Source organism: Rhynchophorus ferrugineus, unplaced genomic scaffold, assembly GCF_030347505.1.
Source record: "Rhynchophorus ferrugineus isolate W39M unplaced genomic scaffold, kcgeb_rfMv2 rfM1, whole genome shotgun sequence".
Taxonomy (NCBI): Eukaryota; Metazoa; Arthropoda; class Insecta; order Coleoptera; family Curculionidae; genus Rhynchophorus; species Rhynchophorus ferrugineus.
In genome coordinates, this window is record NW_027472580.1 from 93,641,485 (window position 1) to 93,657,796 (window position 16,312).

General features: G+C 31.4%; 1 protein-coding gene across 8 annotated transcripts in view; it reads left to right on the forward strand.

Annotated features, from left to right (window-relative positions):
• The first annotated feature begins 1,311 nt into the window (after positions 1-1,311).
• LOC143192590 (uncharacterized) overlaps positions 1,312-16,312 on the forward strand; it is a 42,693-nt gene continuing 27,692 nt past the window's right edge. For all 8 annotated transcript variants that reach the window (XM_076398040.1, XM_076398023.1, XM_076398065.1 and 5 more), the window contains exon 1: positions 1,312-1,389. The gene's annotated coding sequence lies outside the window, so the exon portion shown is untranslated. The remainder of the gene's footprint in view (positions 1,390-16,312) is intronic.

Genomic DNA, 16,312 nt, shown 5'->3' on the forward strand with positions numbered 1-16,312 from the left:
CAACTAGGGGTTTATCTGGACTGGACCTACAATTAATGTGGGCTTCGAACCACGGCCCTCGACATTACGCTTACCGATTGGCGAGTAACCAACTTTAGAAATCATCCCAGAACACATCCGGTCTTACCCAGCCTGGTTACTGGCGTGACTGGAATCATTTTCCTTGTCGGATTTTACACTCTTGCCTAGGACAATCACAAATATTAAACAATCACAAACAGAAATTTACGACCATGCCCCAGCAGGATTCGAACCCGCGGCTATCGCAACAGTAGGAGGACCGTCCTGTTGCCAGTTAACATTTGAATGAAATATTTTGAAAATACAAATCATTGTCTAATCTGAGAATTATTATGTTTATTCAACCTTCATTCAACGTTAATGAAACATTTTCCATTTTTATATTTAATATGAAAATATATGTAAAATAGTCCATTAGAACTCTGTTTAATATTTTTCTAGAATAACAGTTTTTGTTTGTAATATTACCACATATACATTTAGTTCTTAGTCATTTTGTTGTTGTACTGTTGGTTGGTAACACATGTTATAATTTTCAGTTTTCAAACCTCTTAATTTAACTCCTTAAAAGCAGAGCTGTGATATTGAACTTTTAGACATAATATCCTTTTCGATTAAGATATACACTTAAAATGAAAATCTTGCTATTTAAGTTACAATTACGAATTTCTTCTTGGTTAAACTCTTCCATATTTGAGTCCATAGTCATAAATAACAAACTTTACTGTCTGAAAGCTTGATGCGGGAGTTTGCAAGATATTGCTTTAGGTTAATCATTGTTTATCATTTTTAAAAACCATTTCTGGGCTAGAGCAGAATCATTTGGCAAATAATTCAATCTATTTGAATATTGTAAAAGTGACGTCGTAACAACAAATTTTTATGAAAGAAAAAAACAAATTCAACTTAAGATATACAAACTACAGAATTTCAGTCAGTTGGTTTTATACCACCGGTATATAATTGATGAATAAGAGCTAGAGGATTTTAGTTAGTAGAGTTAGTTCTATACTTTTTCCGCTTCCGGCATCCGTGAACATTGACGTCATTCGCTCATTCTCTCGAGAATTTCTGTATTTGCTAGTTATATCTCATGAAATAAATGATCAATCTCGGCTAAAATACATTTTTACAAATCCATTAATCCTATTTCATTGAACGTATATCCCAAATCAGAGTTCGATAGTTTGAATTCGCCTGGACACGCTCGCACATTCCGGCCGCTCGGCCGCATAGTAGTCCAACGCTCCAACCTCCCCCCTTTTATCTTCAAAGGGCCGATAGACATTCCGTTCGTCTCGCCGTGAATAGCGTTTCGTGCACCAACCCCATACTAATAAATATTCACAGGAAACATTTAAAAAAATCGTAAGTACACCATACTCATACGTAACAGTTGTGTACACACACCTCCCTCTAAAACACCGCCTTGTCAAACCGGGTCCAAATTTAGCTTGCATTGTTTTCAATGTGTCATATTGATCGATTTTGCACGTAGCAGGAGAAAGATCCCGTGGATTATCTTTTCACCTAGTTGTAACGTTTTAGCTAGTGAATGCACAGATAAAGAACTATGACGCCCTGGGATTGATTCGGTTTCAATTCCACAAATTATTTATCGAATGACAACGTTCCGAATGACACATACACCTTCTAATGCAACGAACTAGATCTGTCAGTCACAATAAGCCATTAAAATTAATTATCTTCTCCAGAAAATCCAGTAATATATGTTCGATAATCCAGAGCAATTAATCCAGACTATATATGATATTTCTGTCTTCGGTAAAAGTAATTATCATTCTCTAATTTCCATTAATTAGAAATGGTCATCAATATCATTGAAATTCTGTATTAATTATATCAAAATCTATCATAATTTTAACTGTGAAATGTTATGTATCGCCCAAAACTTAAAAATCGTTAGACTTACTGACGAACATTTCTAACATATTCGTGTTTTAATCTTATAATCTTTAATCTTTTAAATATTACTTGAATATTACTTGATTTCCAAGCATAACTGAAGCTTTATTTATTTCTTCAATGTTTCTAATCGTGGAGATTCAATATTGATCTAAGAACTATCAATCTATCCTAACTTATATATCTAAAGTATTATACATCTAAAAATTGTAGTATTATATAAAAATGCAAATTAGTTAATATTGCCATACAAATATTCAGTTAAACAAAGGCTATATATATATATATATATATATATATATATATATATATATATATATATATCCATATATATATAGACCTCCAGAATTCAAGCCACTATATCTTATTTTAAATTTTTTAGGTTTTCAACCAAAATCTTTCATATATTTTTAAAATTGTATGATTTAAAGACATAGCAAGTAATCTAAAATTTATTCAGAATTAGCTTCATTTTATTCGTACAATTTACTATTATACAATTACAAATATATACAATACAAATATATATATATATATATATATATATATATATATATATATATATATATATATATATATATATATATAAATAAACTTATATAATACGTATAAATGATAAATATATAAAATATATTTATTTATATGGTTCGAAGTGTTCGTGTGTGAAAAATTTATGTTTACATATTATATCGTTATTTTCTTGTAATAACAAATTAATCTTAATTTGTACTATCATTACAAAATAATACAATAAAATACAAGAGATGGACAGAAAAATAAGAACATTTGGCACGATATTTAGTGTCAGAGTGTCTGAATAGTTTCCAACCGAACGTTGTACCATTCTTATACCAAAATATCCGCGAATTACTTTACTGATGTTGGAGATGAACTTCTCACTCTCTGCTCTCAAGCTTGACATAAAAGTTCAAGTATATTGAAATCTGGTGATATGATATTTTGATACTACTCAAACCAAGTCTAAACTTATTTTACTCTGTATATGGGCGTATTATCATCTTGTAATATGAAACTATTTGGCAGAAATATACTAAATATAATTAGAAATTCATCATTGACGATATCGAGATATTTATTCGCAGTAATCCGGCCAATGATGTAAATAAGAGGACCAGCTGAATACCAGGATATTTGCGTCGAAATTATAACGGAACCTCCCCCATGCCTGGCTAGGCATTCTCCATACATAAACCCGGCTATTAAAGGAAACAACGTAAACCATGATTAATCAGGCTATACCACTTCTTCTTCGATTTATTAAGAGTACAGGTTTTATGACTGTTGCACCACATCTTTCATAGCTTGGCTTGGCATTGGCTTCCATTATGAAGCCTTTGGCAGTCAAAGTTTGTTAGCTTTGTAAAGCTATCACCATACCGTGTTTGTCGGAGCATTTATATTCTCTGGCCACAATCCTTTTAATGTTCGTCAGTCTCTGTCAGTTAACTTTGGGTTTCGGTGACTATTGCTCTTCATCGATAATATTTAACCATATATTGTGTATACTATCATTACTCTGGGTACTGTGACTCACTAAAAATTGAATAATTCGGCTGTTTTCATTACTGACGCTACTGTTAATAATGTGTGCTCTTTCGAAGTTTGAAAGATCACATTTTCAATTGTTTTAACTACTTTTAATATATTTAATATAACCTACAAGGCATGTAAACTGAGCAACACATACGCCTCACATTATTTACACAGAAACAATGTTACCAACATGCAACAAGATGCGATATTATTTTGTCTATGTCCATGTCATGTTATGTCTTACATATTATATGAAATTTTAAAATTTTTTTTTTTTTTTATTACTCTTCGTGAGTCCACAATCTGCCCTATTGGCAATAAGTATTTCTTCTGTTTATATTATATATACATGGCATGTAGAAAATCACTTCAATAAGCAATCTTCTGTATAAAATATTATCTTAATTAATTAGACTTATTCTAATGCTTATTCTAAACTCTACATATGTCCAGTAATCAGATCAGGTGGTGTTAAACGTTTTAGTCTACGCACTTCACTATCACGTCGCATATTTAGCTGATTAGCGAGTACATTGGGATGCACTGACACTCTTTCGAAGTACTTCACACAAACACGTTGGATTACACTCGTTATAGGTTCTAGAGGAATATCGCGTTGTATCACTTTATTTGAAATATAGTACGGAGCATCAACAATGGCACGCAACACCTTATTTTGGAACCGTTGAATGATGGATATATTAGATTTGCTAGCAGTACCCCATAGTTGAATTCCATATGTCCAAATGGGCTTGAGTATAGACTTATACAGCAATACCTTGTTATCTAATGATAACTTGGATTTGCGCCCAATGAGCCAATACATTTGATATAATTTTAGTCCTAGTTGTTTCCGTTTAGAGAGTATGTGCTTTTTCCAGGTTAGGCGTCGATCTAAATGCATACCAAGATATTTAACATGCTCTGCTTGGGGGAGTTGACGATGATTGATATTTACTGGTGGACATGTTCTTCTACGCAGGGTAAACGTTATATGCGTGGATTTTGATTCATTGGCTTTAATGCGCCATGTCTTCAACCATAATTGTATTTGATCCAGGTGGGTTTGTAGGTTTATTGATGCTGTGACTGGATCTTCATGGGATGCTAAGATTGCTGTATCGTCTGCATATGTTGCCACAGTAGTTATTTTTGTGGTGGGCAGATCAGCCGTATACAGAAGATACAGTACTGGACCCAGTACACTACCTTGCGGAACTCCTGAATATATGGGATTTAATTCGGTATGTTCATCGCCTTGATTTACAATAAAATGTCTGTCAGTGAGATACGATTTTAATAGCTGATAGTCCGGATGAGGGAGAAGTTTTTTTAGTTTAACCTGCAAGCCCGTATGCCATACTTTGTCAAAAGCCTGAGATATGTCTAGGAAAGCAGCCGAACAATATCTTTTGGCATTTAGGTCAGCGTTTATTTGGTTTACAAGTCTATGCACTTGTTCTATAGTCCCATGCTTATTGCGAAAGCCAAACTGATGTTCTGGAATAATTTTTCTTTTTTCTATTATACAGTTTAGTTTTTTTATGTATAATTTCTCGAAAACTTTCGAGATTATTGGTAATAAACTTATAGGTCGGTAGGAGGTCACATCTTCTGGTATTTTTCCTGGTTTAAGTATCATTAATATTTTAGCTACTTTCCAGATACTAGGGAAATAATTAGTTCGTAGCATAGCATTAAATATATATGTTAATAGTTTTATAGCCTTTTCTGATAGTTCTTTTAAAATTTTGCCAGTAATTAAGTCATAACCAGGAGCTTTTTTAATATTAATCTCTCTCATTATTGTATGTTTAACTTTTTTGACCGTTAATTTTTCGTGCGGTAAATCCATTTGAAATGGCGAATCTAGAAAGCTAGTAATTTTATTTTCGTCATCTTTATGTAGCTGAGACTGGAAAGGTTTAAAAACATTCTTTAAGTGTTTTGAGAAAATGTCGGCCTTCTCTTTATTGCTTCTCGCCCAATTATTTTCGCTTGTTTTAATAGGTGGGTTATGCTGCTGGGATCTCCTAAGCTTTTTTGTTGCTTTCCACAACGAATAGTCTGTAGCCTCAGTTGATGTCAAGTTTTCTAGGTATTCTTGAATGCCTTGGTTTTGTTCAATTTGAATTAGATCTCTCAGCTCTTTTATGGCCCTATTAAATTTTCTTTTATTCTCTTCAGTCCTTTGCTGTTGCCAATTTCGTCGTAACTTTCTTTTTTCTGCTATCTTTTTCTGTATTGTACATGATATATGTGTATTTTTTCTTGGAAATGTTTCACTGTTGGGAGTCGCGGAATATGCTGCCTCCTGTATATTTTTTGTAAGATTTATTGCTGCTATTTCTATATCCATTTCAGTTTGTAACGGTAAGTTTAGAGAGATATTTTGGTCTAAGTTTTCTCTAAATGAGGGCCAGTTAGTTCTATTATTGCACAGAGAAGGGGGTTTATCTTTGATGGTAATTTTTGAAGAAATTGTTACTATTATTGGTGAATGATCAGAAGACAGGTCGAAACATGATTCTGCCTGACACTTTTTTGGATCAATATTTTTTGTAATACAGAAATCTATTGTATCTGGTTTTTTATTTCTGTCTGAAGGCCAATATGTTGGTTCACCAGTAGAGATATATTGTAAGTTATCTTTCCTTATGGCTTTGAGCAGTTCTCTACCTTTTGAGGTTATTATTCTTGAACCCCACATTAAATGTTTTGCATTATAATCTCCTCCTGCTATAAATCTATTACCTAGCGTACTGAAGAATTCTTGAAATTGTTCTGCCTTGTTGTTATGTTTGGGTGGGCAATAAATCGCAGAAATTGTTAATGGTCCATGGGCTTCCTCTATGGTTATACTGGTGGCTTGCAGGTAGTCTTTGCGGAATTTTTCTTTTTCGAAATGCTTTATATCATCTCGAATTATTATGGCTGTACCTCCATGTGCTTTATCATCAGGGTGATTTGTATGATAAATCTTATATTTAGGAACTTTCAGATAATTCTTGTCCGTAAAGTGTGTTTCGGAAACCATCATAATGTCAATGTTTTGTTCATTTACGAACATTTTTAGTTCCCTGGCGTGTTGTTGGAGCCCATTGGCATTCCAGACGGCGATTTTGTAGCTATTGGTTTCAGGCATTAGGCAAGTTTGCTTACGACGGTTGTGAGTAGACCAAGCATCGTACTCATTTGATCCATTAGTTTGGCCATCATATTTTCTAATTTTGAGATGTTGCTAGTTTCAGTAGGTTGAGATATTGTCTCTAGTTTTTGTGCTGAACCATTTTCAACTATTTGGGCATAAGTTATGTCTGGTTGACTTGTTCTGGTAGGTAGTGGTAGATTGGTAGTAGTGGATTGTTTTTGTTGATGCCTTTTTTCCCTTAAGGCAGGATAGAGTTTCTGCTGTAGTTGCTTGTGGACTGCGCAACCCTTGTAGTTCGCTGGATGATTTCCATTACAGTTAACACATTTCACTTTTTCATCGCGAACTTTACGAGTACAATCTCCTGTCTTATGTTCTCCTGCACATTTTACGCATCTATATGATTTGCGACAGTAAGTCTTTGTGTGCCCGTGCGCTTGACATCTTGTGCATTGTGGTATAATTCTTTTTATATGTGGTGGTTCGCATTTAATAATATTATTTTCCAATTTGGTGATTTCATACACCGCCTTATTATTTCCATTAGGTTTTATGTCTATATAAAACATAGGCAGAGGTTTTTTTGTCGTGTGATGTCGTATATTGTGAATATTTACGACCTCGTGGCCTTTTTCAGCTAGTGCTACCTTAATGGTGTTAAAGTCCGTCCCGTGATGTAATCCTTTTAATACGAATTTAAATGTTCTCTCGGATTTTGGCCTGAATGTATGGTATTGGGTGTTTCTTTCATCTAATTCTTTTATAAGAACTTTAAAGTGATCCGCTTCGAACAATTGGATTTTAATTGTTTCATAGCTCACTGTTTTAATTGTGTAGTTCGTAGTAATGGTTTTCAATAAGTCATGGATGTTTTTTATTATTCCTACCTTATAGACTGTTATTGGTGGTGGTTTGGGAACAGCTTTTTCAGGGCTTGGTTGTATGTTCTCTTCAATTTCTTCCGACAGGTTGCTAAAACTGTTTTTTGTCTCTATCGGTTTCTGCAACCAATAGTCACTGATTCTTGTTTGTTTCCTCGCGATTTCTTCTTCTGGACTTCTCAATCGTTTTTTGTTAATGACTGTAGTCCATTCTGATGGTGGAGTTTGCGTTATTGCTGTTTGTTCTAATCTTATATCAAAGTGTGCAGGTGATTTGGTTGAATCGCTATGGTTTGCCATTTTTTAATATTTTAATATTTTATTTAATTTACTTCCAGATGATAAAAAAAATAAAATAAATACATTGTTTATTTCACGCACTTCATTTTTCATTTACGTTATTTTAGCACTAGTTTTTTACTATAAATACTATAAATGAATTTCAAAAGGACTGTTGTAAAATAAGATGAAATAATTTTAAACACTAATAAAAATGAGATGCAGACCTTTTGTCTGGTCACGTAAACACGTATTCACTACACTTTAGGTCCACTGAGAGACGGATAGCCGCATCTGTTATGCGTTTTTAACACTCAATTAGATAACCGTAATAAAATACTGGGTTTTTTTTAAAGAACAGTATCTTTTTATAGCTTGGACCGTATTGAAAATACGTCTTCACCCTACGAAGGTTGGAACTGAACTCAAATTTTAAAATCATGCGACTTTATTGACGCAAATTAAACCATAATATATAGAAGCAATACTGTACATTTGATAGAGCAGTAGTTCTACAAGTATTATAAATATTATATGATATTTAGACGTAACTAATTCTTTATCAATTTGTTCAGTGTTCATATTAATGAGGAATCACAAGTAATCTAAAACCGTATTTACCCAAATGACATGTAAATTATCTATTGTGTTATAATAAATTACATAATCATACAGTATATATAAATGCATTAGTATTTCTGTTCACACAAAACTGAGTCATCTGTTTTTAGCAAGGAGGAACAACAATCACTTTGTACGCTCATTACAATATATCAAGCAATGTCATTCAAATTGGGTATTTAATTGTTATTTGAAAACTGTTGTAAAATGTGTTTTGTTTAATATGTATTGTGTATTCATTTCTTAGAAATTAAACATGTTAACGCAATGTTTATGAGGAATAATGATATTATGGCAAGACAAGAATGGAACATTATAAATATCCATTCACCTTTCTATTTCGAGCTCTCTTATTTTGTGTAATTTTAAGTCAGTTACTCGCTATTACTTACCTTTTTGCTACAGTTCTTTATCTCAATTGTTCAAATAACATCAATAAGTTTCAGTAAAAATGGTAACATTTAATTTTAATACCAATATTATTTGATTCCACGAAATACTTGTTGTTTGGCCTATTAAATATTTTATTCTGATTGTAACATGTCGATTATTTAGCAACATTTTGAAATTTTCTTCATATTAAATTGTTAGTTATAATATGCCATGAAATATAAAACATATTCTTCCTTGTTTATTTGAAAAATAATTACTGTAAGCCGAATATAATAGTATATTCAATTAATTTATGTGACTTACTTCATTTTTGAATCATTTCCAAGTCATGACAATATTTCACAACTTATTATCCATCAACTTGCCTTTAAACCTGTTTAACTCGTCATGGCTTCTTTATGGTTGATATGATCAATACTTTGAAACTATTAAAATCATTCTATACAGTTACAGTATCATAGAGTAATACCAACATCAAACCATCATTCAATATCTCACTTATTGCTTGCTCGTGCCACAGGGCTTCAAATATTATTTACCAAATCTTTCCACTATTGATAGTCGGCCACCACCATCGCATCCGAAAGACATCAAGCAGACAGATCTTACAGATCTCAGACAGTAACAATGTTCAAGTGTCGAATCCTTAATTGTTTTTCATATTCCTTTCTTCAACATACACCATCTTAGAAACATTAAAGCTCACACTAATAATTGCTGGTAAAATGTCACTGGTTTATTCCCAATATTAATACTTTCGAGAGACACTAAAGCCAGCAGATGGCACAGTCAACAATTAATACCTGATCTTAATATATTAATTATTATATACTCTAGTTTCGTCTCTTAGAAATTAACTGTTTGTAACCGTAACACAAATATCTACGATCATACGATATGTAGAAGAAACTTTTCAAACTATTGACGGATATTGTAAGACAATATAAAATCGGTTTCCCATTAATTACTAGAATCAGAATATAACATAATATTCATGTTATATAATAAATTTCCATCTAATGTGTAAAAAATACTTCTTACAGTTGTATCTCTCGAAACAAAAATAATATTATTACCAATCAGTTACAATAATTACACTAAAAGTATCCTGCAACGCTTTAAAATGCTTAATGCCTTATACAATGCTTGAATTTATACTTACAGGAATTAACGCAAAAAGCTCCTCTTGATATTTCTTCTTATACTTGCCTCTAGCCATTTAGCTAACTAGTACTCAATATTTACAAGCTAGTGAAACAGCCTTTGCCTGTCCTTAAAACATTTGTTTATAAAACAATAATTTATTTACCTATACTCTTATGTAATAATGCATTGTATATTCCTTGTCAGTAGATCATTAGGGTGTCGTTGATAGTTTTATAGTTTGTTTATTTGATCCAGGTCTACTTTTCTTGGTAAATTTAATTATTTCATAGTATCACTGTACACTGTTCTTATATCTTAGCAAAATGCTGTCTAATTTCTTCTTCTCTGATTCTCTGAATTTCACATTCTTAACTTTCACTCCCAATAAATTCTAGCTACATCTTACCTATAATAAAATTTAAATAAAATCTAAAATATATTATGTTTAAAACAAATATCTAATTATCACCAGTTACTACAACTTTTGCTACTATTCTTGATGGACAAACCTCATTCATGACTTGGCTACTTGGCTCTACTTCTAACACAATAATAATAATTTTCTTCCTTGTTCTTGTTATCATTAAATTTTGGCATATGTTGAGACCTATTCGATGTTGTTGAAAATGATGTGTTATAAATTTGGTAGCTAACATTCTCACTATATATAAAATTGATACTGTTTAGATTTTATAACTTTTAAACATTTAACCTTCTATTCTGTACTTAGCTACAAAAGGCTCTTCTTGATATTTCTTCTTATACTAGCCTCTAGCTATTTAGCTAACTAGTACTCAATATTTACAAGATAGTGAAACAGTCTATCTTTGCCTGTCCTTAAAACATTTGTTTATAAAACAATAACTTATTTACCTATACTCTTATATAATAATGCATTGTATATTCCTTGTCAGTAGATCATTAGGGTGTCGTTGATAGTTTTATAGTTTCTTTATTTGATCCAGGTCTACTTTTCTTAGTAAATTTAATAATTTCGTAGTATCACTGTAGACTGTTCTTACATCTTAGCAAAATGCTGTCTAATTTCTTCTCTGATTCTCTGAATTTCACTTTCTTCGACTTTCATTCTCAATAAATTCTAGCTACATTTTACCTATAATAAAATTTAAATCATTTCTAAAATATATTGTGTTTAAAATAAATGTCTAATTATCACCAGTTACTACAATTTTTGGTACTATTCTTGATGGACAAACCCTATTAATGACTTGGCTACTTCTAACACAACAAGAATAATTTTCTTCTCTGTTCTTGTTATTTGATGTTGTTCAAAATGATGTGTTATAAATTTGGTAGCTAACATTCCCACTATATATAAAATTGATACTGTTTAGATTTTATAACTTTTAAACATTTTACCTTCTATTCTGCACTTAGCTACAAAAGGCTCTTCTTGATATTTCTTGTTATACTAGCCTCTAGCTATTTAGCTAACTAGTACTCAATATTTATAAGCTAATGAAATAGTCTATCTTTGCCTGTCCTTAAAACATTTGTTTTGATCTAATCTAATTATACTCAAATTTTAGGGTAAATTGATATGGCTCGGGAATGAAGGTAAAACGAAATGAAACAGTGGTGTTTACATTATGTGACCGTTATTTATTGAAGTAAAATAAAAATGTGGAAAATACAAAATAGATAAAACGGATGGCAGCGGTGTTACCTGGTGACGAGTCTTGGGCAGTCGATGGTGGCACGTCTAAACTGAACGGTGGTCAGATACTGGATGATCGAAACACCCTTCAATAACATCCGGGATAAACGTCTCGGGGTTGCCAGCTATTCGTTATCGTGTTCTAGTTGTTCTAGCTATTTTTATTTAATTATTACAACAATTATTATGTACATATTTTATTTTAAAACGTTTTTTTTTTGTTAAAAATCTAAGATTGATTATTCTTTTAATTTTTGGTGAGTTACTTAATTATTATTTGAAGTCGGTTCAATTCGTTAAAAATATTTTATTTTGAATTTTATTTAATAAGTTACACATTTATATTCATTCCAGAACCTTGTACACGCGAGATTTCTCGAACGAATCCAAATAATGCCAACATTTTGTCTATCACACTAACCTACACGTCCTCCGCTCGTCATACCGCGGCACGGAACACTTCCGGGAAGTGAAGATTTATTAGTTTCAGAATACTGTCTGATATTTAAGTGGGAGTAGGAAATTCTTTCCGGATACCGTACGCTGATTATTCGGAGCCATTTCGTGATAATTATCGTTAGAAAACGATTTTTTAGTTAGCATAATTATCAGAGAAAAAAAAGATGTTCTAGTTTGTATATTATTTTCAAACAATTATTATTTGTGTAGGGCTGATTTTAGAACCAGGGCGTAAAACAAAAATAATACTTAATGAAACAATATAAAACCATTTAACATACTAAATAAATAAAAATAGAGATCAAAATAAATAAGGCAAATTCTTCGTATGCCAGATATTGATGTCAAGGTGGTCGATTAACAACTCTGACAACGAAATGAGTATATGACAATACAGTATCGTATATGAAAATATACTAAAGATTGGTAAAACATAATGATACTGATATATGATGAGAATGATAGTTAATATTACTGACTAACTGCACTAATAGTATTGATTAATTCATATACCGACAAGAAATAGTACTGTTGGATAATGATAATGGATAATATTGATAACATCAATGAGAGACAATGACAATAGTAATAGTTAATAGGAATGACAGAATAGCCATCATGATTAACAATAATCTTCACAGTATCAATAACAATAACAGTGGAAAATATGACAATAACAACAGACAGCAGATAACAGTGATAACTTTAGCAAATATAAACTATGCTAGTATGAGTATGACATTTGTACACGGTACGAAAGGAAGGTGACACACGACATAACAGCTTATATCCTAACACTAATAATAGTTGTCGTACATTGAAGTCAAGGGAAGCAGATACACGAGATCCTGCCACCAAAGTCAGTAAGCATATTTAGGCTAAAGTCAAAATCTCAAATAAATAACTAAATAAGCAATACTCTTGCTATTGTACACTTACTTCTCCAGCTGCAACCATGATGAACGTACAATGTGTACAAGGAAAAAAGCGAAAGGCTACAGGCTAGATAACATACGCTGCTACCAAGAGCCAACAAGAACCACTTTAGTTGGCCTATAGGTATGCAAATTATCAGTAAATCATAACTACACATCAATTAATTTAGATACTTTGGCATCATTTTCTGGCTTATAAAAAATTGCAATCATAAATTATGATTTTTAATATACACCAATTTAAGAAGTATGAGAAAAATGCGAATAGATAATAAATTAAAGATAAATAGATAAATAAATAAATAAATAAAGAATAATAAATAGAAAATATAAAATAGAGAATTTTTGTATATTTTTAAAGTCACCTTTTAATCAATTAGGGTTTATCTGGTTAAAGAGTGACACACTCTTTAACTTGGGCTCCAAATTACGGCCCTCGGCATTAAACCTACCGACTGGCAAGTGACCAACTTTGGAGATCATCCCAGAAGACATCCGCTCTTACGCAGCCTGGTTACGTGAATGGGATCATTTTCTTTGTCGGATTTTGCACTCTTACTTCAAAGACAATCACAAACATAAATTTACGACCATGCGCTAACAGGATTGAAGCCCGCGACTATCGCAACAAGAGGAGGTATCCATCCTGTCCCCTTTACCACTGCGCCAACCAAGCCGGCAAAAGAGAATATTAAATAGAAAATAATAATCAGATTTAATAAATAAAAAATAGGAATAAAAAAAGAAAACTAGAATAGTCTGTGAACAAACTCACTATTTGATGAAACTCAGGTTAGGCGGCACAAAACACATTAAAATCAACAGAATAAAAAAACTGATTTTCTTAGAATCTCGTCTTCACAAATAATTATTCAGATGAAACGATTAAACTATGATGAGGTTCTAACAACTCTTGGACATGTGAAGATACATTATTTACATCTTTAAATACGTTACATCTGGCCGAGGAAAAAGGACCGAACAAGTTGCCATTTAAGGCAATTGTTCTTGTTATTGGGTGGCAAAGCTTGAGACTGAGTTTCTCATGGTTATTTCAATTTTCCCAGAATACCTAAATGCTCCAAATAGAAAGCTACTTTAAAAAAATACCCTCCTGTATAAAATACTATTTTAATTAATTAGTCTTATTCTAAAGCTTATTCTAAAGTCCAATAATCAAATCGGATGGTATTACATGTTTTAGTCTACGCAATTCACCGTACCTTTCTAATAATCGATTCTTTTGGTTCTAAATTTCCTCGAATCACATGTGTTTATATTCATTTTGTACAGAACAATTTTTAAAATGGTATGGTATGTCACTTTTACATTTGCATTATAACTAAGTGAAAACAGATGCGAAAAGTTGTAGAAAATGAAGTAAAAATATTTCGCCAATTTTTGATCATCCCAATACCCAACTCCTGAATAGTTTATCTAAGACATCACTAGCTGTCTCGGCAAACTTTATACCACCTAACAACCAATGAATATCGTGTTGTCTTCTTACTAAACTTAACTTAGGACATTGTTAATGTAATAAAATGAACGCAAAAAAACAATATTATAATTCAATAATTTATTAGGATAATATATATGCATACATACAAGCTTCTGATATCGACATAGTATTAGTCTTCAAAACGTAAAATATCCTCTGTATTTTGTTTTAAATTAAATAGTAATGTTCATAAGTTTTGTATCAACCTATATACACATATACACCATATAGTAAAAATGACGTTTAAAAAACAGTAAGATGACATTAATTTACGAAACATTTTAAATGAGGTAAAAAGAAGAATACAGCGCAATAATAAATTTTTAATTGCAAATTAAAGTGTATAAAACAATGAACCTTAACTATGCCGTAAACCATTTACTAACCTACCACATATTTGGATAATACAAATGTATTATATATAAATGAAATTTTATTACAACTTGTGGATACGTTCCTTTATACTTCTCAGATTATTTACTAATTAATTACAATACAATAAAAGTTAGAGTATAATACAATAGAATATTTTTACAAATAAAGGTAAGGTTCATTTATTTCATGGAAAAAGGGCTTACCCACTAAAAACCCACCACCATATTTAATGAAATCAAGACCCAAGTACTTAAAACTCAATGATGTTGATATTTTGTGTTTTTTTTATGTATATATACCTCTCAAGTATTTTATTTTATTTCTTATTAGATCTGCTTTTTTCTTCTTTGAAATTTTGGCAGATTACTCTTCGTTATCAGCAAATCATACAATAGTAGTAATGCAATCTTTTCCTGCACTTCTGCAATGCCTATAAACTGGAGGATTAATAGAAATTACTTAAATATATAATTCTCTATTACCTTGTCAAAATTCAATTGTAGTATATTATTCTGTGATTCATATTGGCTACTTGTATTTGCTTCAATATTGAGTCGTATAGCATTCTTAACAAAAAAGACAGTCTCGAATTAATTTTTTACCTATAACTCTCCTTGCCTTATCGTAGTGTATGAAATTACTACCTTGACAATTACACCTTATACAGTTGTACATAAAGCTTCTTGACTTGTTGAAACTTCTTGTTCTCTGAAAAAAATGTTAAGTAATACTGTTTGTTCTTTATCGTCCTGTGGTTTCCAAATTTCAAAGCCTTACAAATTCTTAAAATATAGATAGAAATATATTCAGTATGTATGGATACTAAAATCATTAAGTTGAGGACACAGAGATCGCAGATGATCCTTTTCGTCGTCAGCTTTTGTTGTGCAGCAAGCTCATGGTGAAATGTTTCTTTCTCTTCCTACCAAGTATATCATATTACAAACTTGACATATTAATTTACTTTCACTGCAAAATGTAAGTCATTTAATTAGTTTATCCTATTTGTAACAACTGAAACTAAACTTACCTTTGACTCTCCATATTTCTAAATCCTCTTAAAACGCTAAAGTGTTAATTTAAAAGGCGTTCTTTTTAAGTAATAAGGAATGTCAAAAAATAACTTTATGAAAAGCCATATTACACGCTTTAATAGTTAAACAAATAAATGCCCAATATTAAATCAGATCAATACGATTTATCGCCATCTCTTTTGAGAAATGCTTAGCTTGCAGTCCTCTGCAGTGTTCTAGAAGCAAGAACTATATATTGTACTAAGTAGTACAAATCGTATCTACTCTATTATTATTTTTTGTTTCACAACAAAATATAAAAGTTAATTTCAGAAAGTATTGTTAAACAAACGAATTTTCAAAAATTAATTACATGCAT